A 24,705-nucleotide genomic window follows, 5' to 3' on the forward strand; every position below is an offset into this window, starting at 1 on the left:
TGACCTCAGCAGTTGAGTCCCATAGTGCTCAGAGCCATTTGAACCAGCCACAACCCATATGTCACCTGTGAACGCGGCTTTCAGGCACACTGAGGCATAACCCTGTGTGCTGGAATCAGGAGAGGACTGATTTTGGACCCTTACATATTGCCAGACAGGTTGAATGCGCCCCTGTATCTTGCGGTTTTTCGCAACACATTTCATGACGCATTAGGAAACGTTCCACTGTTCCACTTGGTGTTCGGCGACAGGCTGGTTTCAGCATTATGGTGCACCGCCACACTTTGGAATGAATGTGCGCAACTATTTAAATGAAGCGTTTTCAGGGAAATGGATTGGTCATAGAGGTCCAGTGTTCTGGCCTCAGCGTTCTGTAGACCTTAATCCACAAGGTTTTTGTTTGTGGAGAAACTTAAAAGAACAAGTTTATATATTCCACCCATGGCTGTACATAGCCTAATAGCTCCTGTGCAGGCCGCTTTGGCATTGGTGGATGCAGTTGTGTAGATAGGGTCCAGCAAGGTATATAAGAATGTGAGGAAGTTCAAAAATGGTTCAAATAGCTCTGAGCACTATGGGACTCAACTGCTGTGGTCATAAGTCCCCTAGAACTTAGAACTACTTAAACCTAACCAACCTACGGACATCACACACATCCTTGCCCAAGGCAGGATTCGAACCTGCGACCGTAGCGGTCGTGCGGTTCCAGGCATGTGAGGAAGTGTTTGCAAATGCTAGGCGGTTACTTTGAACATCTTCTCTAAAGTGAAAGTTGCAATCTAGTTTAACCTATCTTTTGTAAGATTTGTACCTCATGGATACAGACGATGCTACTGTATCAACTATTATTTTCTATTGACTTTATTTGCGTCATGGAGGAAACGAAGTGGTTGTTTACGTCCGTAAGAAGTTCATGTTATGTCTTAATGATTAAATAAAGAAAACAGAAGGTGTAAACTGGATACAATTTAATGATTTAACTGAAAAAAAGGTGGTGCTAGCGCGACTGGAGAACACCGGTGAGTCAGCACATCGTTTCCTACGGCACTGCCTCGTCTCGCTGAGCTAGTGGGACAGTTCCAGTAGAGGGCACAAGTCATGCTTCCTGTTCCTGGCCCCACTGCACGCAGTTACAGTGCTGCCAGAATCTGGTTTTTTAAATCGCAGCTCTGTTAAACCTACTGGAGACACTAGGTTTTGCTAAATACCCTTTTGGCTTGAACTGGGGTGAGGAATTACATGTCGACTGGCAAGTGTGGCGTTTTCTTCTTCTTCCCGTATATTAACACACAGAAATTAGATGGAAAGCGGAGAAACAGTTTATATATCCAAGTGGTTATACGGATATCGTGATTCTATATTTGTTACTGTTTTTATGGAAGTATAGACGTGTGTGTGTGTGTGTGTGTGTGTGTGTGTGTGTGTGTGTTTGTGTGTGTGTGTGTGTGTGTGTGTGTGTGTGTGTGTGTGTGTACAGGATGTAAAATTATTGAACTACATAAAAAAAACGTAAATTAGTTACAAACTAAGGCGACCATGTACTTTATTCAACATATGAACGTCACTTCAGATATTCGGATTTAGGTTGTGACATGTTCGATATGCTTGCTGTCATTGGTGATGATGAGGCACAGATGAGTAGCGACATTCTGCGTGATCCGCTGAAGTGTCGGAACATCGACGCTGTCGATGACCTCCTGAATCGCTGTTTTCAGTTCAGCAATGGTTTTGGGGTTATTGATGTACACCGTGTCTTTAATATATCCCCACAAAAAGGAGTGTCATATGTTCAGATCCGGAGAATATGGCGGCCAATCGAGGCCCATGCCAGTGGCCTTTAGGTATCCCAGAGCTAGAATCAGGTCCCCAAAGTACTTTTTCAGGACATCAAACACTCTCCTGCTTCGATGAGGTCAGGCTCCGTCTTGCATGAACCACATATAGCAGAAATAAGCGTCACTTTGGATAATGGGGATGAAATCATCTTCCAAAACCTTCACGTAGAGTTGGTAGTCACCGTGCCATCGAGGATATCTCACCGATTATCCCGTGATGGGACATCGCACACCACACAGTCATCTGCAGATGGTGAAGAGACTTCTCGCTCGCTAATTGCGGATTCTCAGTCCCCCCAGATGCGCCAATTTTGTTTATTGACAAAACAATACAAATGAAAGGTGAACTTCTTCGCTAAACCAAAGTCCTGTTCGTCAGTTCTGTGAACAATAGTGTTGGCGAAACAGAACCGCTGTTCCATGGCCCTAGGGCTTAACGGCTGATGGGTTTGAATTTTGTGTGGGAAGAAACGCACTGTGGTGTCACCGCCAGACACCACACTTGCTAGGTGGTAGCCTTTAAATCGGCCGCGGTCCGTTAGTATACGTCGGACCCGCGTGTCGCCACTGTCAGTGATTGCAGACCCAGCGCCGCCACACGGCAGGTCTAGAGAGACTTCCTAGCACTCGCCCCAGTTGTACAGCAGACTTTGCTAGCGATGGTTCACTGACAAATTACGCTCTCATTTGCCGAGACGATAGTTAGCATAGCCTTCAGCTACGTCATTTGCTACGACCTAGCAAGGCGCCATTATCATTTGCTGTTTGTCTTGTGATGCATGTACCGTCGGACCGATGTTCACCAATAATGGATTAAAGTTAAGTATTCCAGCAGCTATGTACCTTTTTTGGTAGACTCAATTCCTTTAACTGTTCCAGACCTCACGCCAGCCTGCGTGAGCTTTAACGCGTGCCTTTCGGCTACCCGTCGCAGTGGATTGGCTGTCTTGACAGTCCACAACAAATGGCGACGAGGATTTAGCGTATTGATACAGCCTAATTTACTTGTGTCATGGCTTCGCCACAATCTCCAGATGTACTGTCCGAATTTTGTCCCTTACAGAATTAGCAGACGCAGGCCTTGCTGGATGCCCTTGGACAGCTCGTCCAAGGTCAACGTGCAATGCAAAACGATGCGGCAACCGCCGCTCCACCGCTACCGCAGCCACAACACGCAGTTGCACCACCTTTTCGTCCTTTCGATGCAGCACTGGAAAGCTGGACGGAGTGGTCATGCCAATTCCAATATGGATTCCATCTCGCCACCTACAGAATTCAAGGTAACGAGCGGCAGCCTTTCTTATTATCGTGCGTAGGCGTCCAGACGTACCGTGTGATAGTGAAATTATTTCCCCGACGCGACGTAGCAACTCTGTCCTACGACGAAATTTTGTCTGCATTAGATGCATATTTCAAAGAATATAGTCAATGTAGTTGCCAAACGGTATACGTTCTTTCGTACAAAACGTACGGCAGGTCAGACTAATAGGGAGTGGGTTGCAACTTTGCAAGGCCTTACTAGGGATTGTGCTCTTGAGTGTGAATGTGGACTCCCTTATTCAGATACTATGGTACGTGATGCAACTGCACAGAACGTTTCTGATGTTCGTGTATGGGACCAGATTTTGAAACTGGTCAATCCCTCCCTTCGACAAGTGATGGACATATTGGACTGGCAGGACACACTTGACTTTGCTCAGGAATCATTTGAAACTTCCCCAGCCGTGTGTCACATTAACCGGCCCGCCGGGCGAGCTGCACATAACAGTAAACAGCCCTCGTGCCCGTCCGCACAGCTGCCGCCAAGCTCTCAGCTATGTGTGCAGCGCAAGCAAGCACATGCAGTGCTAAAATCATGCCTGCAGTGTGCTACTAGACATTCGCGTGAGAATTGCCCATCACACCAAGCTATTTGCTTTTTCTGTAATAAAAAAGGACATGTTCAAAGTGTTTGCCAGAAAAAGCTCAGATCGGACACTCGCAACCATTCCTGACCCTTTGCTTCGCGCCGGAATCGGAATCGAACCAAGAATAATCAGGCTCATGAACCGTCGCCCATGGAAATTCATGTAGTTCATTCCACTGCGCCGAGTGCCACTCTATCTAACAGTGACTGTTGTCCCACAAATAGAGTGCGTCGACATCGCCGGAAATCCCGTCAAGTCGCAAATGATTCTGTACCAGTGTCAGTTCACGTTGCACGAGACAGTCGCTCTTGCCATCAGCAGGACAATAAACTTTTTGTAGACTTGGACATTCACGGCAACGTGATAGCATTCCAGCTCGATACTGGAGCTGCAGTTTCACTGATCAATCACGACACGTACAAACAGCTGGGCACACCTCCGTTGCGTGCCGCAAATGTTAAGCTAACTACATATTCAGGTCACAGGCTCCCTGTGTTACGACAGTGCAGCCTTCTTGCAACATACAAGGGACAAACAAAACTTGTGTCATTGTACGTCCTTCGTTCTTCTTCTGCAGTGATCTTGTTTGGTTTAGATTTATTTCAGTTGTTTAACTTGTCTATAGTCAATCAGGTCCTATCATTGAACCAGACTGTACCTTCAGACAGTGTTTCTCGTCTATTTGAAGAGTTTGCAGATATTTTTGCACCGGGCCTTGGTTGCGCTAAGAACTATAAAGCACATTTGGAACTGAAAGTAAACGCGAACCCGAAATTTTTCAGAGCACGCAATGTTCCCCACGCATTGCGTGATGAGTTCGCAAGAACATTATACGATTTGGAATCACAAGGTGTAATTGAACGTTTGCAGGCTTCTCTCTGGGCTTCACCCTTAGTAATTTTGCAAAAGCCTTCCGGAAAATTGAGACTTTGCGTGGACTTCAAGGCAACAGTGAATCCACAACTAGCTACTGCAACTATTCCTTTACCCCGCCCGGAAGATGTTTTTGAGAAACTGTGCCCGCGTAAATATTTTTCGAAGTTGGACCTAGCAGATGCGTACTTGCAAATACCGGTGGACGAAGAATCCCAGTGCGTTTTGGTGGTTAACACGCATCTTGGTTTGTACCGATTCAAACGACTGCCATTCGGGTGTGCGTCCGCCCCTGCATTGTTTCAGCAATATCTACAAACAGTTTGTGCGTCGGTCCCTACTGCAGCAAACTATTTGGACGATATTGTGATCTCCGGAAAGACGGAAGAAGAACATTTAGCCAGTCTCAGAACATTATTTCAGGTTTTGCGACAAAATGGTCTTCGCTTGCAAAAGGACAAATGTGTGTTTTTTGCTCGGGACTTACCCTACCTGGGCCATGTAATCAATGCCCAAGGCATACATCCCAGTCCATAACACCTCCGTGCCATATAAGACTTGCCTTCGCCGCAGAATTTGAAGCAGCTACAGAGTGTGCTGGGAAAAATCAATTACTATCATAAATATGTGCGCCACGCCTCTTCCATTTCAGCTCCGCTTAATCGCTTACGACGTAAAGGTGTTCCGTTCGTCTGGACGACGGAATGCGAACGCGCCTTTCGCCAGTTGAAATCGGGGTTGCTTTTCAATACTTGCCATACGCCATTCGATCCCCAGAAACCCCTTTTGTTGATGGTAGATGCATCGGATTTCGGGATCGGTGCTGTGCTTCCACACAAAGATGGTTCGCACGATCGCCCTATTGCCTTTGCGTCCAAATTGCTCTCGTCTGCGCAAAGAAATTATTCACAGATCGAGAAAGAAGCTTTGGCTCTCGTATTTGGTGTTACAAAGTTTCATGAATTCTTGTATGGTCGTCACTTTACCATCATCACCGACCACAAACCTTTGACATCGCTTTTTCATCGGACCAAGCCTGTAACTCCACGTACAGCGCAGAAATTCATTCGCTGGTCTATTTTCCTCTCGCAGTACCGCTACGATATCTTGTATCGGTCCACTGCTAAGCACGGAAACGCCGATGCGTTGTCCCATTTGCCTGTTGCTGAGGATAGAGCATTCGATTCCTCCGAACTTGCTTTCATGTTCATTGATTCGGAAACCGATGACGTGGTCGAATCGTTTCTGATTGATTTTCGTGGTGTAGCTACAGCCACAGCTGCAGACCCTGTCCTTGCTACCTTTCTGCGTTTTTTTTGCTACGCAATGGCCCTTGTCCAAGTCACGGATCGGGGATCCGTTGGTTCGCAGATTTTTTGCTCACAAGGAGAGACTTTTTGTTCGACGTGGTGTTTTGCTGTTGCATTCTGATAATGATCAGTCCAGGGTCATAGTCCCACGTTCGTTACAGTCCTCTGTCTTACGGCTTCTCCACCAAGGACATTGGGGTATAGTGAGAACGAAACAACTTGCTCGTCAGCATTGTACTTGGTTCGGAATCGATGCTGCGATTACGAATATGTGCTCTTCTTGCATGGCGTGTGCCGAACCACAATCCGCACCACCGCGGAAATTCTTTGCATGGCCAAAAGCCACCTCTCCTCGGCAACGCTTACACATCGATTTTGCTGGTCCATTCTGGAATGCTCGATGGTTGGTTGTTGTCAATTCATTCAGTAATTTTCCTTTTGTTATACGGATGTCTTCCACGACGTCATCTGCCACCATCCAAGCGTTATCCGCTATCTTTTGCATTGAAGGTCTTCCACAGACTATTGTTTCCGACAATGGCCCACAATTCATGTTCGCAGAATTTCAGTCATTCTGCAAGGCCAATGGTATTCAACATCTGACGTCCGCGCCGTTTTCGCCACAGTCAAACGGTGCCGCTGAACGTTTGGTCAGGACTTTCAAGTCCCAGACGTTGAAGTTGAAAGCGTCGCATTCTCGGGAGGACGCGTTATTGCACTTTTTGGCCTCATATCGCTCTCAGCCCCGAGATGGTCGCTCGCCGGCTGAGTTGCTCCACGGTCGTCCTCATAGAACCTTGATGTCTTCGTTACATCCGCCACATCAGGTTCCTGTGCAGCGTCAGCCACCTGCTTTTGCTCCGGGCGACGTTGTTCTACTATCGCAACTATCGAGGTTCACGGCGTTGGCTTGCAGGGCGCATTCTTCGCTGCCTCGGCCGCGCTATGTATCTACACTCCTGGAAATGGAAAAAAGAACACATTGACACCGGTGTGTCATACCCACCATACTTGCTCCGGACACTGCGAGAGGGCTGTACAAGCAATGATCACACGCACGGCACAGCGGACACACCAGGAACCGCGGTGTTGGCCGTCGAATGGCGCTAGCTGCGCAGCATTTGTGCACCGCCGCCGTCAGTGTCAGCCAGTTTGCCCTGCCATACGGAGCTCCATCGCAGTCTTTAACACTGGTAGCATGCCGCGACAGCGTGGACGTGAACCGTATGTGCAGTCGACGGACTTTGAGCGAGGGCGTATAGTGGGCATGTGGGAGGCCGGGTGGATGTACCGCCGAATTGCTCAACACGTGGGGCGTTAGGTCTCCACAGTACATCGATGTTGTCGCCAGTGGTCGGCGGAAGGTGCACGTGCCCGTCGACCTGGGACCGGACCGCAGCGACGCACGGATGCACGCCAAGACCGTAGGATCCTACGCAGTGCCGTAGGGGACCGCACCGCCACTTCCCAGCAAATTAGGGACACTGTTGCTCCTGGGGTATCGGTGAGGACCATTCGCAACCGTCTCCATGAAGCTGGGCTACGGTCCCACACACCGTTAGGCCGTCTTCCGCTCACGCCCCAACATCGTGCAGCCCGCCTCCAGTGGTGTCGCGACAGGCGTGAATGGAGGGACGAATGGAGACGTGTCGTCTTCAGCGATGAGAGTCGCTTCTGCCTTGGTGCCAATGATGGTCGTATGCGTGTTTGGCGCCGTGCAGGTGAGCGCCACAATCAGGACTGCATACGACCGAGGCACACAGGGCCAACACCCGGCATCATGGTGTGGGGAGCGATCTCCTACGCTGGCCGTACACCACTGGTGATCGCCGAGGGGACACTGAATAGTGCACGGTACATCCAAACCGTCATCGAAGCCATCGTTCTACCATTCCTAGACCGGCAAGGGAACTTGCTGTTCCAACAGGACAATGCACGTCCGCATGTATCCCGTGCCACCCAACGGGCTCTAGAAGGTGTAAGTCAACTACCCTGGCCAGCAAGATCTCCGGATCTGTCCCCCATTGAGCATGTTTGGGACTGGATGAAGCGTCGTCTCACGCGGTCTGCACGTCCAGCATGAACGCTGGTCCAACTGAGGCGCCAGGTGGAAATGGCATGGCAAGCCGTTCCACAGGACTACATCCAGCATCTCTACGATCGTCTCCATGGGAGAATAGCAGCCTGCATTGCTGTGAAAGGTGGATATACACTGTACTAGTGCCGACATTGTGCATGCTCTGTTGCCTGTGTCTATGTGCCTGTGGTTCTGTCAGTGTGATCATGTGATGTATCTGACCCCAGGAATGTGTCAATAAAGTTTCCCCTTCCTGGGACAATGAATTCACGGTGTTCTTATTTCAATTTCCAGGAGTGTAGTTTTGGGGGCCTCTGCTGAGGTGCACCGGCATCTCAATCAGCTGCGCCTCTGTCGTCACCTGGGTTCCGCCGCTCCCCGTCTGCTTTCAGCGACGGTGCCGTCCGGTCAGCGCCCTGGGGACCCATCTACTGGCTCGCCTCAGCCCCAAGTGTTCCTGACGCTGCCTTCCATTTTACCCCATGGCGACGCGCCGCCGCCGCCGCCTGTTCTTCCGCCGGCGGCGCCCGCAGTGGACGGGTCGCTGCAACCGCCGGACGCCTCCCTCGGTCACGCGCCGCCGATCGCTTCCCGTGACCAGTTGTCCTCCGCCATGGACCTCTTGCCCGTTCCGGACCATATGTCGTCTTCGCCGGTCGGGTGCCCCGACTCGATGGAGGTCGACCCTTCGGCCCCTCCTGTCTCTCTAAGGGCGCATACACCGCATGTTGGCGTGCACCCTGGACTAGGTTTTCAGGCGTTTCCTAGCTCCCCTCGGACCGAATGGCAGGGTGCGGGTGCACAGCCTCGCCTGTTGTTAGGCTCCCCACCTCGTCGCATACGTCAACATGGGGTCCTCCCCACGGCGGGCGGAAGTCTTATAACACAACCGTTCGCCGATATGCGGGGGAGGAATGTGGTGTCACCGCCAGACACCACACTTGCTAGGTGGTAGCCTTTAAATCGGCCGCGGTCCGTTAGTATACGTCGGACCCGCGTGTCGCCACTGTCAGTGATTGCAGACCCAGCGCCGCCACACGGCAGGTCTAGAGAGACTTCCTAGCACTCGCCCCAGTTGTACAGCAGACTTTGCTAGCGATGGTTCACTGACAAATTACGCTCTCATTTGCCGAGACGATAGTTAGCATAGCCTTCAGCTACGTCATTTGCTACGACCTAGCAAGGCGCCATTATCATTTGCTGTTTGTCTTGTGATGCATGTACCGTCGGACCGATGTTCACCAATAATGGATTAAAGTTAAGTATTCCAGCAGCTATGTACCTTTTTTGGTAGACTCAATTCCTTTAACTGTTCCAGACCTCACGCCAGCCTGCGTGAGCTTTAACGCGTGCCTTTCGGCTACCCGTCGCAGTGGATTGGCTGTCTTGACAGTCCACAACAAATGGCGACGAGGATTTTGCGTATTGATACAGCCTAATTTACTTGTGTCATGGCTTCGCCACAATCTCCAGATGTACTGTCCGAATTTTGTCCCTTACAGAATTAGCAGACGCAGGCCTTGCTGGATGCCCTTGGACAGCTCGTCCAAGGTCAACGTGCAATGCAAAACGATGCGGCAACCGCCGCTCCACCGCTACCGCAGCCACAACACGCAGTTGCACCACCTTTTCGTCCTTTCGATGCAGCACTGGAAAGCTGGACGGAGTGGTCATGCCAATTCCAATATGGATTCCATCTCGCCACCTACAGAATTCAAGGTAACGAGCGGCAGCTTTTCTTATTATCGTGCGTAGGCGTCCAGACGTACCGTGTGATAGTGAAATTATTTCCCCGACGCGACGTAGCAACTCTGTCCTACGACGAAATTTTGTCTGCATTAGATGCATATTTCAAAGAATATAGTCAATGTAGTTGCCAAACGGTATACGTTCTTTCGTACAAAACGTACGGCAGGTCAGACTAATAGGGAGTGGGTTGCAACTTTGCAAGGCCTTACTAGGGATTGTGCTCTTGAGTGTGAATGTGGACTCCCTTATTCAGATACTATGGTACGTGATGCAACTGCACAGAACGTTTCTGATGTTCGTGTATGGGACCAGATTTTGAAACTGGTCAATCCCTCCCTTCGACAAGTGATGGACATATTGGACTGGCAGGACACACTTGACTTTGCTCAGGAATCATTTGAAACTTCCCCAGCCGTGTGTCACATTAACCGGCCCGCCGGGCGAGCTGCACATAACAGTAAACAGCCCTCGTGCCCGTCCGCACAGCTGCCGCCAAGCTCTCAGCTATGTGTGCAGCGCAAGTAAGCACATGCAGTGCTAAAATCATGCCTGCAGTGTGCTACTAGACATTCGCGTGAGAATTGCCCATCACACCAAGCTATTTGCTTTTTCTGTAATAAAAAAGGACATGTTCAAAGTGTTTACCAGGAAAAGCTCAGATCGGACACTCGCAACCATTCCTGACCCTTTGCTTCGCGCCGGAATCGGAATCGAACCAAGAATAATCAGGCTCATGAACCGTCGCCCATGGAAATTCATGTAGTTCATTCCACTGCGCCGAGTGCCACTCTATCTAACAGTGACTGTTGTCCCACAAATAGAGTGCGTCGACATCGCCGGAAATCCCGTCAAGTCGCAAATGATTCTGTACCAGTGTCAGTTCACGTTGCACGAGACAGTCGCTCTTGCCATCAGCAGGACAATAAACTTTTTGTAGACTTGGACATTCACGGCAACGTGATAGCATTCCAGCTCGATACTGGAGCTGCAGTTTCACTGATCAATCACGACACGTACAAACAGCTGGGCACACCTCCGTTGCGTGCCGCAAATGTTAAGCTAACTACATATTCAGGTCACAGGCTCCCTGTGTTACGACAGTGCAGCCTTCTTGCAACATACAAGGGACAAACAAAACTTGTGTCATTGTACGTCCTTCGTTCTTCTTCTGCAGTGATCTTGTTTGGTTTAGATTTATTTCAGTTGTTTAACTTGTCTATAGTCAATCAGGTCCTATCATTGAACCAGACTGTACCTTCAGACAGTGTTTCTCGTCTATTTGAAGAGTTTGCAGATATTTTTGCACCGGGCCTTGGTTGCGCTAAGAACTATAAAGCACATTTGGAACTGAAAGTAAACGCGAACCCGAAATTTTTCAGAGCACGCAATGTTCCCCACGCATTGCGTGATGAGTTCGCAAGAACATTATACGATTTGGAATCACAAGGTGTAATTGAACGTTTGCAGGCTTCTCTCTGGGCTTCACCCTTAGTAATTTTGCAAAAGCCTTCCGGAAAATTGAGACTTTGCGTGGACTTCAAGGCAACAGTGAATCCACAACTAGCTACTGCAACTATTCCTTTACCCCGCCCGGAAGATGTTTTTGAGAAACTGTGCCCGCGTAAATATTTTTCGAAGTTGGACCTAGCAGATGCGTACTTGCAAATACCGGTGGACGAAGAATCCCAGCGCGTTTTGGTGGTTAACACGCATCTTGGTTTGTACCGATTCAAACGACTGCCATTCGGGTGTGCGTCCGCCCCTGCATTGTTTCAGCAATATCTACAAACAGTTTGTGCGTCGGTCCCTACTGCAGCAAACTATCTGGACGATATTGTGATCTCCGGAAAGACGGAAGAAGAACATTTAGCCAGTCTCAGAACATTATTTCAGGTTTTGCGACAAAATGGTCTTCGCTTGCGAAAGGACAAATGTGTGTTTTTTGCTCGGGACTTACCCTACCTGGGCCATGTAATCAATGCCCAAGGCATACATCCCAGTCCATAACACCTCCGTGCCATATAAGACTTGCCTTCGCCGCAGAATTTGAAGCAGCCACAGAGTGTGCTGGGAAAAATCAATTACTATCATAAATATGTGCGCCACGCCTCTTCCATTTCAGCTCCGCTTAATCGCTTACGACGTAAAGGTGTTCCGTTCGTCTGGACGACGGAATGCGAACGCGCCTTTCGCCAGTTGAAATCGGGGTTGCTTTTCAATACTTGCCATACGCCATTCGATCCCCAGAAACCCCTTTTGTTGATGGTAGATGCATCGGATTTCGGGATCGGTGCTGTGCTTCCACACAAAGATGGTTCGCACGATCGCCCTATTGCCTTTGCGTCCAAATTGCTCTCGTCTGCGCAAAGAAATTATTCACAGATCGAGAAAGAAGCTTTGGCTCTCGTATTTGGTGTTACAAAGTTTCATGAATTCTTGTATGGTCGTCACTTTACCATCATCACCGACCACAAACCTTTGACATCGCTTTTTCATCGGACCAAGCCTGTAACTCCACGTACAGCGCAGAAATTCATTCGCTGGTCTATTTTCCTCTCGCAGTACCGCTACGATATCTTGTATCGGTCCACTGCTAAGCACGGAAACGCCGATGCGTTGTCCCATTTGCCTGTTGCTGAGGATAGAGCATTCGATTCCTCCGAACTTGCTTTCATGTTCATTGATTCGGAAACCGATGACGTGGTCGAATCGTTTCTGATTGATTTTCGTGGTGTAGCTACAGCCACAGCTGCAGACCCTGTCCTTGCTACCTTTCTGCGTTTTTTTTGCTACGCAATGGCCCTTGTCCAAGTCACGGATCGGGGATCCGTTGGTTCGCAGATTTTTTGCTCACAAGGAGAGACTTTTTGTTCGACGTGGTGTTTTGCTGTTGCATTCTGATAATGATCAGTCCAGGGTCATAGTCCCACGTTCGTTACAGTCCTCTGTCTTACGGCTTCTCCACCAAGGACATTGGGGTATAGTGAGAACGAAACAACTTGCTCGTCAGCATTGTACTTGGTTCGGAATCGATGCTGCGATTACGAATATGTGCTCTTCTTGCATGGCGTGTGCCGAACCACAATCCGCACCACCGCGGAAATTCTTTGCATGGCCAAAAGCCACCTCTCCTCGGCAACGCTTACACATCGATTTTGCTGGTCCATTCTGGAATGCTCGATGGTTGGTTGTTGTCAATTCATTCAGTAATTTTCCTTTTGTTATACGGATGTCTTCCACGACGTCATCTGCCACCATCCAAGCGTTATCCGCTATCTTTTGCATTGAAGGTCTTCCACAGACTATTGTTTCCGACAATGGCCCACAATTCATGTTCGCAGAATTTCAGTCATTCTGCAAGGCCAATGGTATTCAACATCTGACGTCCGCGCCGTTTTCGCCACAGTCAAACGGTGCCGCTGAACGTTTGGTCAGGACTTTCAAGTCCCAGACGTTGAAGTTGAAAGCGTCGCATTCTCGGGAGGACGCGTTATTGCACTTTTTGGCCTCATATCGCTCTCAGCCCCGAGATGGTCGCTCGCCGGCTGAGTTGCTCCACGGTCGTCCTCATAGAACCTTGATGTCTTCGTTACATCCGCCACATCAGGTTCCTGTGCAGCGTCAGCCACCTGCTTTTGCTCCGGGCGACGTTGTTCTACTATCGCAACTATCGAGGTTCACGGCGTTGGCTTGCAGGGCGCATTCTTCGCTGCCTCGGCCGCGCTATGTATCTACACTCCTGGAAATGGAAAAAAGAACACATTGACACCGGTGTGTCATACCCACCATACTTGCTCCGGACACTGCGAGAGGGCTGTACAAGCAATGATCACACGCACGGCACAGCGGACACACCAGGAACTGCGGTGTTGGCCGTCGAATGGCGCTAGCTGCGCAGCATTTGTGCACCGCCGCCGTCAGTGTCAGCCAGTTTGCCCTGCCATACGGAGCTCCATCGCAGTCTTTAACACTGGTAGCATGCCGCGACAGCGTGGACGTGAACCGTATGTGCAGTCGACGGACTTTGAGCGAGGGCGTATAGTGGGCATGTGGGAGGCCGGGTGGATGTACCGCCGAATTGCTCAACACGTGGGGCGTTAGGTCTCCACAGTACATCGATGTTGTCGCCAGTGGTCGGCGGAAGGTGCACGTGCCCGTCGACCTGGGACCGGACCGCAGCGACGCACGGATGCACGCCAAGACCGTAGGATCCTACGCAGTGCCGTAGGGGACCGCACCGCCACTTCCCAGCAAATTAGGGACACTGTTGCTCCTGGGGTATCGGCGAGGACCATTCGCAACCGTCTCCATGAAGCTGGGCTACGGTCCCACACACCGTTAGGCCGTCTTCCGCTCACGCCCCAACATCGTGCAGCCCGCCTCCAGTGGTGTCGCGACAGGCGTGAATGGAGGGACGAATGGAGACGTGTCGTCTTCAGCGATGAGAGTCGCTTCTGCCTTGGTGCCAATGATGGTCGTATGCGTGTTTGGCGCCGTGCAGGTGAGCGCCACAATCAGGACTGCATACGACCGAGGCACACAGGGCCAACACCCGGCATCATGGTGTGGGGAGCGATCTCCTACGCTGGCCGTACACCACTGGTGATCGTCGAGGGGACACTGAATAGTGCACGGTACATCCAAACCGTCATCGAAGCCATCGTTCTACCATTCCTAGACCGGCAAGGGAACTTGCTGTTCCAACAGGACAATGCACGTCCGCATGTATCCCGTGCCACCCAACGGGCTCTAGAAGGTGTAAGTCAACTACCCTGGCCAGCAAGATCTCCAGATCTGTCCCCCATTGAGCATGTTTGGGACTGGATGAAGCGTCGTCTCACGCGGTCTGCACGTCCAGCATGAACGCTGGTCCAACTGAGGCGCCAGGTGGAAATGGCATGGCAAGCCGTTCCACAGGACTACATCCAGCATCTCTACGATCGTCTCCATGGGAGAATAGCAGCCTGCATTGCTGTGAAAGGTGAATATACACTGTACTAGTGCCGACATTGTGCATGCTCTGTTGCCTGTGTCTATGTGCCTGTGGTTCTGTCAGTGTGATCATGTGATGTATCTGACCCCAGGAATGTGTCAATAAAGTTTCCCCTTCCTGGGACAATGAATTCACGGTGTTCTTATTTCAATTTCCAGGAGTGTAGTTTTGGGGGCCTCTGCTGAGGTGCACCGGCATCTCAATCAGCTGCGCCTCTGTCGTCACCTGGGTTCTGCCGCTCCCCGTCTGCTTTCAGCGACGGTGCCGTCCGGTCAGCGCCCTGGGGACCCATCTACTGGCTCGCCTCAGCCCCAAGTGTTCCTGACGCTGCCTTCCATTTTACCCCATGGCGACGCGCCGCCGCCGCCGCCTGTTCTTCCGCCGGCGGCGCCCGCAGTGGACGCGTCGCTGCAACCGCCGGACGCCTCCCTCGGTCACGCGCCGCCGATCGCTTCCCGTGACCAGTTGTCCTCCGCCATGGACCTCTTGCCCGTTCCGGACCATATGTCGTCTTCGCCGGTCGGGTGCCCCGACTCGATGGAGGTCGACCCTTCGGCCCCTCCTGTCTCTCTAAGGGCGCATACACCGCATGTTGGCGTGCACCCTGGACTAGGTTTTCAGGCGTTTCCTAGCTCCCCTCGGACCGAATGGCAGGGTGCGGGTGCACAGCCTCGCCTGTTGTTAGGCTCCCCACCTCGTCGCATACGTCAACATGGGGTCCTCCCCACGGCGGGCGGAAGTCTTATAACACAACCGTTCGCCGATTTGCGGGGGAGGAATGTGGTGTCACCGCCAGACACCACACTTGCTAGGTGGTAGCCTTTAAATCGGCCGCGGTCCGTTAGTATACGTCGGACCCGCGTGTCGCCACTGTCAGTGATTGCAGACCCAGCGCCGCCACACGGCAGGTCTAGAGAGACTTCCTAGCACTCGCCCCAGTTGTACAGCAGACTTTGCTAGCGATGGTTCACTGACAAATTACGCTCTCATTTGCCGAGACGATAGTTAGCATAGCCTTCAGCTACGTCATTTGCTACGACCTAGCAAGGCGCCATTATCATTTGCTGTTTGTCTTGTGATGCATGTACCGTCGGACCGATGTTCACCAATAATGGATTAAAGTTAAGTATTCCAGCAGCTATGTACCTTTTTTGGTAGACTCAATTCCTTTAACTGTTCCAGACCTCACGCCAGCCTGCGTGAGCTTTAACGCGTGCCTTTCGGCTACCCGTCGCAGTGGATTGGCTGTCTTGACAGTCCACAACAAATGGCGACGAGGATTTTGCGTATTGATACAGCCTAATTTACTTGTGTCATGGCTTCGCCACAATCTCCAGATGTACTGTCCGAATTTTGTCCCTTACAGAATTAGCAGACGCAGGCCTTGCTGGATGCCCTTGGACAGCTCGTCCAAGGTCAACGTGCAATGCAAAACGATGCGGCAACCGCCGCTCCACCGCTACCGCAGCCACAACACGCAGTTGCACCACCTTTTCGTCCTTTCGATGCAGCTCTGGAAAGCTGGACGGAGTGGTCATGCCAATTCCAATATGGATTCCATCTCGCCACCTACAGAATTCAAGGTAACGAGCGGCAGCCTTTCTTATTATCGTGCGTAGGCGTCCAGACGTACCGTGTGATAGTGAAATTATTTCCCCGACGCGACGTAGCAACTCTGTCCTACGACGAAATTTTGTCTGCATTAGATGCATATTTCAAAGAATCAGTCAATGTAGTTGCCAAACGGCATACGTTCTTTCGTACAAAACGTACGGCAGGTCAGACTAATAGGGAGTGGGTTGCAACTTTGCAAGGCCTTACTAGGGATTGTGCTTTTGAGTGTGAATGTGGACTCCCTTATTCAGATACTATGGTACGTGATGCAACTGCACAGAACGTTTCTGATGTTCGTGTACGGGACCAGATTTTGAAACTGGTCAATCCCTCCCTTCGACAAGTGATGGACATATTGGACCGGCAGGACACACTTGACTTTGCTCAGGAATCATTTGAAACTTCCCCAGCCGTGTGTCACACCTCACGCCAGCCTGCGTGAGCTTAAACGCATGCCTTTCGGCTACCCGTCACAGAGGATTGGCTGTCTTGCACAACATGCACATCTTCAACAACAATTTGTCGCAGTGTCTCGCGGTTGATTCCCACCTGTTGTGCAGCTCGTCTGATCGATTTCCTGGGCCTGGTGTGAAAAACAGTGCGTGTGTTCTCGATGTTTTCAGGCGTTTTCAACCTATTTGGACGACCGGCATTGCCAACACTGCCATCACGAACACTTCTTCTCTGAAACTTGGGAATCAAATTCCCATCAGGACCCGCGGCAACCGTGCAGTTTGAACGTCCTAACGCAAACCGTTCAGAAGTAATTTCATATAGTTCAATAATTCTCACCCTGTGTATATGTTTTACGTCATATGTTGCAAGTGTATGCTGAACAAATAGATTTCGTAAGCCATAATTATTTCAGTAATTTTTAAGACCTAATCTAAAGTTATTTCTTGCATATGTCAATTGTTTAACAGTTTTCAACCTATTTGGACGACCGGCATTGCCATGTTTTCAGGCACTACGAATAAATTCATCTTTGACAACACCATGTACAAAAACATTTGTGAAGTGTTTCTAACAAGTGTGTGCAGATGTACATCTTGAATGAAGTGACATGTACTAAAACGACGGAGAAAAGAATTTTTGCCTGTACTAAAACGTTAAAAATGCTTTCCATGGATTATGTGCTAAGCTTACACTGTTCATTTCCACTAGTTTGCACATATTTTCCGCGTTCGACTTACGAAATTCATAACCTAACATTAAACCTTTTCGTGAGAGCAATATGCATTTCATCAGGAGAAGAAATAAAACATGTATTAAGACAAATTCCACCTGTCGATGGACCCACAGGGTCCGAAATGCATCGTGTAGTTAATAAAACACGAAAAACTTGTGATTGAGGGCGTTTTTTAATTCATACCTCCAATGTTTTGAATACTGTCACGTTTTAAGCTGCAAAATATGGATAAAATTAAATTATTTGTTTGATATATTACAGTCTGTGTCTCCCTCAACAGTTTTTACTTTTTACAGTTACCTCCACAGCCATGGGAATTATTCGCTTTCATTTTAACATCTGTGGTATCATATTGTCAGTTCTACTTGTCAATGTCTTCCCATACGTTCATTTCCTCGCTGATTCTGCGGAAAACATTCCTTATCAGGTCACCTTATTTTCCACAACCTACTATTTAACCATATCTCAAACTACGAATTTCATCGTTTTCTTTTTTTTCACAGTTCATGATCAACTACAATTCAGTACAGTGTTCCAAATGTACATTGTCAGAAATTTCTTCCTCAAATTAAGGCCAATGATACCAGTAGCGTTGTTTTGCTCAGGATTGTCCTCTTTCCCTGTGTTAGTCTTCTTTTTTTATGTCCTCATTGGTACGTCTGTCACATGTTACTTTGTTTCCAAAGTAACGGAATTCCTTCGTGGTTTTGACCTTAAATCTGTCCCTAATCTGATTTCCCCTACTTCACGTTACTTTCGTGTTTATTCGGTTTACGATCAGTCCATATTACTCACTAGCGTTTCATTCCATTCAGCAGGTCCTGTAATTATTTTTGTTTTCATAGAGGAAAACAATGTCATTAGCGTACCACCTCCTCTGATGTCCATTTACCCTGAATTTTAATTCCACTCCTGAACCTTTCTTGTATTCAGGCCATTTCTTCTTGGGTGTACAGATTGAACAGCGTGTACGAAAGACTGCATTTCTGTCTTATATCGTTCTAACCAGAGCACTTCACGTCTTTTCTTCTTCCTTCTTAGTTCTTACGCAGCTTCTATTTTACACATCTTTCTTATAGCTTACGCATATTTTTCTGAGAATTTCGAACATCTTTTCACGTTGTGTAAAGGTTTTCCTAGATCGAAAAACCTTATGAAATTGTGTCGATTTTCCTTAAGACTTGCTTTCTGCACCAGGAGCAACGTCAAAGCTGCCTCTGTCGTGCATTTACCTTTCCTAAAGCCAAACTGAACGTCATCTGACACATCCTCAGTTTTATTTTCCAGTCTTGTCTATTATTCTTGTCAGCAACTTGGGTGCATGAGACGTAAACCTGATTGTGCAACAGTTCTCGCACTTCTCTTCCCTTGCTGTCTTTGAGCTTATGTGATTATACTTTCCTGAAAGGCTGATGATATGTGTACACATGCAGATGTTACAAAGCAACTGAAACAGTAGTTTGGTTACCACTTCTCCCAGTGATTGTAGAAATTCCAAAAGAGTACTATCTATGCCTTCCACCTTATTTTACAGCGATCCCAAAGTCCTGTTAAACGCCGTCTCTAATATTGGAACTCCTATGTCTTCCAAACCGACTTTCCCTTTCTCCTTTCATCAGATCATGATGTTTCTCCCCCTTGTACAGACATTCAGTGTACTCCTTTCTTGGGTTTAACAGCGATATACGGCTTGCTCTTTTGATGTTAGCACCCTTGCTTTTAATTTCACTGAAGGCTGTTTTGACTTTTGTATGAATCAAATCTTCCAATTACCATTACATTTACGAATTTTGCTCTTCCTTCTGCAGCCATTTCGGTTTGGCTCCATTGTACTCCCTATTTATTTCATTCCTAAGATACTGCTGTATTCCTGCCTTTATTGTACTACGTTCTTTCATCGATCGTTTCTTGTGTTATCTAAGGTGTATTCGCAGTTATCTTCTCGTACCTACATTTGTTTATCCATCCTCGGTGATTAGCGTCTTAAAGAGGTATACCTCTCTTCAACTTAACCCCCATTATCACTTTATCTGTAGTCTTACAAATCCTAAAAAAATCTCCACATTCTCTACTTCAGCCTCCCATTTGTTTCCACATTGATTCTTCCAGACGTTTCTCTAAACTTCAGTCTACTCTTCATTGTTACAGAATTGTGATGAGGCCTGTCTATAATGCTCCAGATTTTCTCAATTGGGGAGAGATCCAGCGACCTTTCTGACCAGGATATGGTTTGGCAAGCACGAAGACGAGCTGTAGAAACTCTCGCCGTGTGGCGTCCCAGACCATCACTCCTTGCTGTCTAGTCTTATGGGGAGGCGACAGATTGGTATCCCACTACTTTCAGGGCGGCTCGACACTCCCTCCGCCTGGAATCTCATTGAATGGAGTGGAATTGTCCAACTTCTAACTGAACTCCGATGACCGGCGGCGACGTGTCTGGAGATACGCCGAACTGTGGTGGGATACCAACCTGACTGTCGTCCCCATACAGCCCGACAGACGGGAATGATATTTCTTTTCATAGCAAGCGCCCTTACAGCACCCTTACAGAACCCTTACAGGGCAGCGGCACGATATTCTATGCCACGGTGCGGTGTCATTCATGAAAAACCGTCCTAGGCTTACATCTCAGCAAGATAATGCCCGCCCGCATACGGCGAGAGTCTCCGCTGCTTGTCTTCGTGCTTGCCAAACGCTACCTTGGACAGCAAGTTCTCTCTGTCTCTCCCCAAATGAGAACGTTTTTGGCATTATGGGCATGGCTCTCCAACCATTTCGGGATTATGACGATCTAACGGGTCAATTGGACAGAATTTGGAACAGAATCCCTCAGGATATCCAAAAACACTATCAATCACTGCCAAACCGAATAAATGCTTGCGTAACGTCCAGAGGTGGACCAGCGTGTTATTGACTTGCTCAATTTCTGAAACTCTTCCTCATGAATAAATCATCCAATTTTTATGATATTTCATTCATTTATTTGTCTGCACATGGGACACATCTACCGGTTTCCGACCCATTCGGATAATTCCTCCGGGGTACGTCGCTTTTTTTTTTGTCTTGGAGTGTATTTTTCATTGCTTCCTTGACCATATACGACACATAAAATAAATGACAGCTAACGACTGAAATACTAATAATCACTCTGGTAATTAAAGTTTTATGAACATCCGTTCTATAAAGAAATGCACCCCTCTGCCTATGTTCAAAATCATTCATGCAAGTCGTATCGTTGTTGTTTTTGTTGTTGTTGTTGCTGCTGTTGTTATTGTCTTCTGTCGGCAGTCTAATTTGACGCTGCAGTCTATGCCAGTGTATCCGGTTGTTGTGTTCTCCACTGCATTACTGTTGAAACGTTCATACAATTGAACCTGCTTATTGTAGGTTAACGTTGGTCTCCCTCTACAGTTTTTACGCCCTCAGTTCCTCGATATCTGAGAGTGCGTTCCATTAGTCGCTTCATTCGTATAGTCACGTTGTGTTATTAATTTCTTTTTTCACCCGTTCCCGTAAGTACCTTGTCATTTGTCACCTAACCGATTCATATAACCTTCACCATTCTCCTGCAGCACCACATCTAAAAAGCGTCTATCCTCTTCTTCTATTTTCCAAGTTTCATTTCCCAACCACAGTCTACACATCTGCTTTCAGATCCAAAACAATTTTTTTTACATGCTTAAAATTCCTGTTTGGTATCATCAGGCTTTTGTTTTCGCTGCCTGGCAGCTAAGAGTGCAGAATGCTTACTTGGAAACGACGAGTTACAAGTTAATTCTTTGAGTGCAATATTTTTCGTTTAATTGTTTGAAAATGGCAGTTCGTAAGTCTGTCATGGAGCAAGGTCCTTTGCCCTTTTGAGATCCTCAGCTGTATTATACATATCGATACGAAATTTGATCCTTCACTCGCCCCGTAGCATACCGAAAATATTTTAACGTTAGACAAGGTGTGGATTATGTCAGACGTAGTCCAAACAGAATGACTATCAGTCTTTTTAGTGAAACCGGCGTACGCTGCTGGAGATAAAGCAGCGGCTTTGTAGCTGTTTCGCAGAACTCGTCGACCCCGAACGCTGCCAGTGTAGGTGGGATTTCGCGCTTTCAAACAAACGCATTTTGTTCAGTATTTATGCTCACACTACAAAGCTGATTCGATATTAATGCGTTCTGTGGTTACTGCTGAATGAAAACACAAAGACACCAATTCTCAATAGCATACCGTTAACTCTTTTCACAGAAATTATAACGTCAATGAGCCCTGTATTTTTCGTTCTTTTGTGATTCATTTGAGTTCGAATGCATCGTGCAAGAACATAGCACGATGGCCTTTGTAAAGTTCATATTTACGAGCATTTCAGCAATTATTTGATTGCTCCCTGGCAGCACACCTGATATCCTTCTTTAAAAGGGTAGCCTTTTTATTTTATTTCTCTGTTTTTTTTTTGCCCACTTCATCCATTAAGTTAAGTTTGCTACATTCTCCAAACATACAACTTCTTCCAGGGTTATGATCACTGCTTTTACCATGTAGTTTGTATTTTAAAGCAGTCGGTCGAAGATGATGTTTTCAACATGCTTTTCCAATTCTGCGAACTTTCCTGAATTTACTCAAATGATAAATATTTTTTAATCAGCCCGTACCTGATTAGTCCTCTATTCCTCGTCAAGAACATATCTTTCTGAACTTGTAAGAAATTAATCTCTGCTGAGTATGTTTTCCTGATCCAAGATTCGCTCGCATACGGCGATATTCGAGTGGAAGTTGTCTTGCATAATGTATTTTTCGTTCTCTTGTCATTCAAAAGAAACTGTAACGATTATTCTGTGTGCACTATCCGGAAAAGTGATACTCCTCTCCTTAAGCATTGAACAGACAGGTGGCTACCTACAGCAGGATTCATTTCCCAATAGGCCATTTTCCAAGAACTAAAAAAAAAATTGAGTGACGAAACTCAAATCTTCAACTTTAAGTAAAAGATTGTAAATTTGTGGTAAGATCTTATGGGACCAAACTGCTTAGGTCATCGGTCCCTAAGCTTACACATTACTTAATCTAACTTACGCTATGGACAACACACACACCCATGCCCGAGGGAGGACTCGAACCTCCGAAGGGGAGCCGCGGGGACCGTGACAAGACGCCCCAGACCGCGCGGCTACCCTGCGTGGCCTACTTTAAGTCGAAAGATTTTCTGGAGTCACACTATTCCTGTTCTGTACAAGAGATTCTTGCAGTAGTCGAGATATCTTTTCTTTAATGTACTAAGTTATTCGAATATTATCTCACAATATTTTTTTCGTGCTTTGTTATTTCTTTTCGAAGTGTCCGAGTGGTGAAGGTGCACGCTACAGGATATGAAAACCCATGTAGCCAGAACAATAGCAGTTATTTCTGTACGACCAAACATAACAGTGGACTCTGGATTCTGTACGAATAACAAAACAATGTTTCCTGGGTGCCTGGTTTGGTACCAGCACAGTGCCCATGACCGTATAGTGGAATTCCTTTGCTTGGTTATATTTGATGTCACGCTACTTTGGGAGCTTGAAGGCGAAGTCGTTGGTGACATCCCGCGACTTGTTGCAGAGATGGTACATGGTACTCAGTGAGGGACAGCGGTTTGGGCAAAGCACTTCTTGGACTGGTGTGGAGGGCCAACGTCAGGCGAGTCTGATGCGTTCGGCTCTGTCCCGAGTAACCGCAGCGAAGTAGGCACAGTGTTACTCCCGATTACTTACGGCTGCACTCGGCGAGGTGAGCTCCGTACTGAATAATTACGAACGGTCGGCATCTCGCCCCGGAGCTTTTTACTTCATTCCTTCCCCCCCCCCCCCCCCCCCCCGCCCCTAGATGTGCGGAGCGAGGGTGAGGGGTGGAGTGCAGGTGGGGTGGGGGGTGGGGGTGCGGTGGTCAGCGTATATTCACCCCGCCCTTCAGCTAATTGACAAGTAAAACAAGTAAAATTTACAAGTGATTTAAAAACCTTTTAAGTGTGAAAGAAGTGGATGCATTTTTATGTAAAATAAACATGTCTTTATTCGTGTTTAATTTAAAACAGTAATAATAGGAAGAAAACGAAAAACAACAAGAGGAAATTTATAACATTTAGAACATGATGTAAGAACACTGATATTAAAAAGAAGCATTTCACTGTCACGAAAAATGGAAGACCTGCCCTAGGACAGGTAGTGAGCCACGGCAGCTCGTGTTAATCCAGCGCTGCCAGCGTAACTTTGGTTCGCTGCCGGACCGTGTGGCTAGGTGGCACTCCTTGGCTGGGAAGTAAGCTAAGCGAGGGGGGACAGGCATAGCATCAGTGAGGCGAATGTACCGAGCCTGGCAAGACCGTTTATGAAGTACGACCCGATAACGTCGTGGAGAGGAAGCACCCGAACGTCAACTGACGAGTAGTGTGGAGGACAATTCACCACGTAACACTGGACACTGACGTCACGGCGATGTGGTATATCACTGTCAACGGTAAGCAGGTGACCAGATCAAGGCTACATGCGATCCACATGGTAGACTCACCCACGTGCACGAGCTGTGGCGTTAAAGACAACGATGAACACCGTCTCAGCTGTGGCGAGTCTACGGCAGTGTGGCACTTAGTGAGGCAAATGTCAGCATACTTCCTTCGCGTAACGCCGAATCATATCGACCCCAAGACTATCTTATTCCCGGATGAAACGTATTACCCGCGCACTAAAACTAATGCACTGACGTGACTTCGTGGACATGCAGTGCATTATTTGTTTCAAGACGGCACTAAGGACACTTTAGACTTTTGGAACTATTTGCAGGAACGACATTGCAAGATCCTCCGTGACCCAAAGTATCGACAATATTTTTCCAATTTTTTGTGGAGTGCGTTCCACGACCCTCCACGTAGCTGGAACATCACGGGTAAGAGAAGCTAAAATTACAATACGATGATAGAACACTACACGGTACAACGTGGAATCTACTTTCATCATTACGAGAAGTCATACCTGAATGATACAGCAGATGGAGAGTTTCGTTGTGAACCCTCACACTCTGTAGCAGTATTTGCCCCATTTCCTCTTTTTGTCCCCGGTGCGAAAAGGTCCTCGCAGTTTTAGTTTTCCCATCCGGTGCACGATGTAGCACTGGTTAATGGTGTTATGGATTCCA

Source organism: Schistocerca serialis, chromosome 6 (genome assembly GCF_023864345.2).
Source record: "Schistocerca serialis cubense isolate TAMUIC-IGC-003099 chromosome 6, iqSchSeri2.2, whole genome shotgun sequence".
Lineage (NCBI taxonomy): Eukaryota > Metazoa > Arthropoda > Insecta > Orthoptera > Acrididae > Schistocerca > Schistocerca serialis.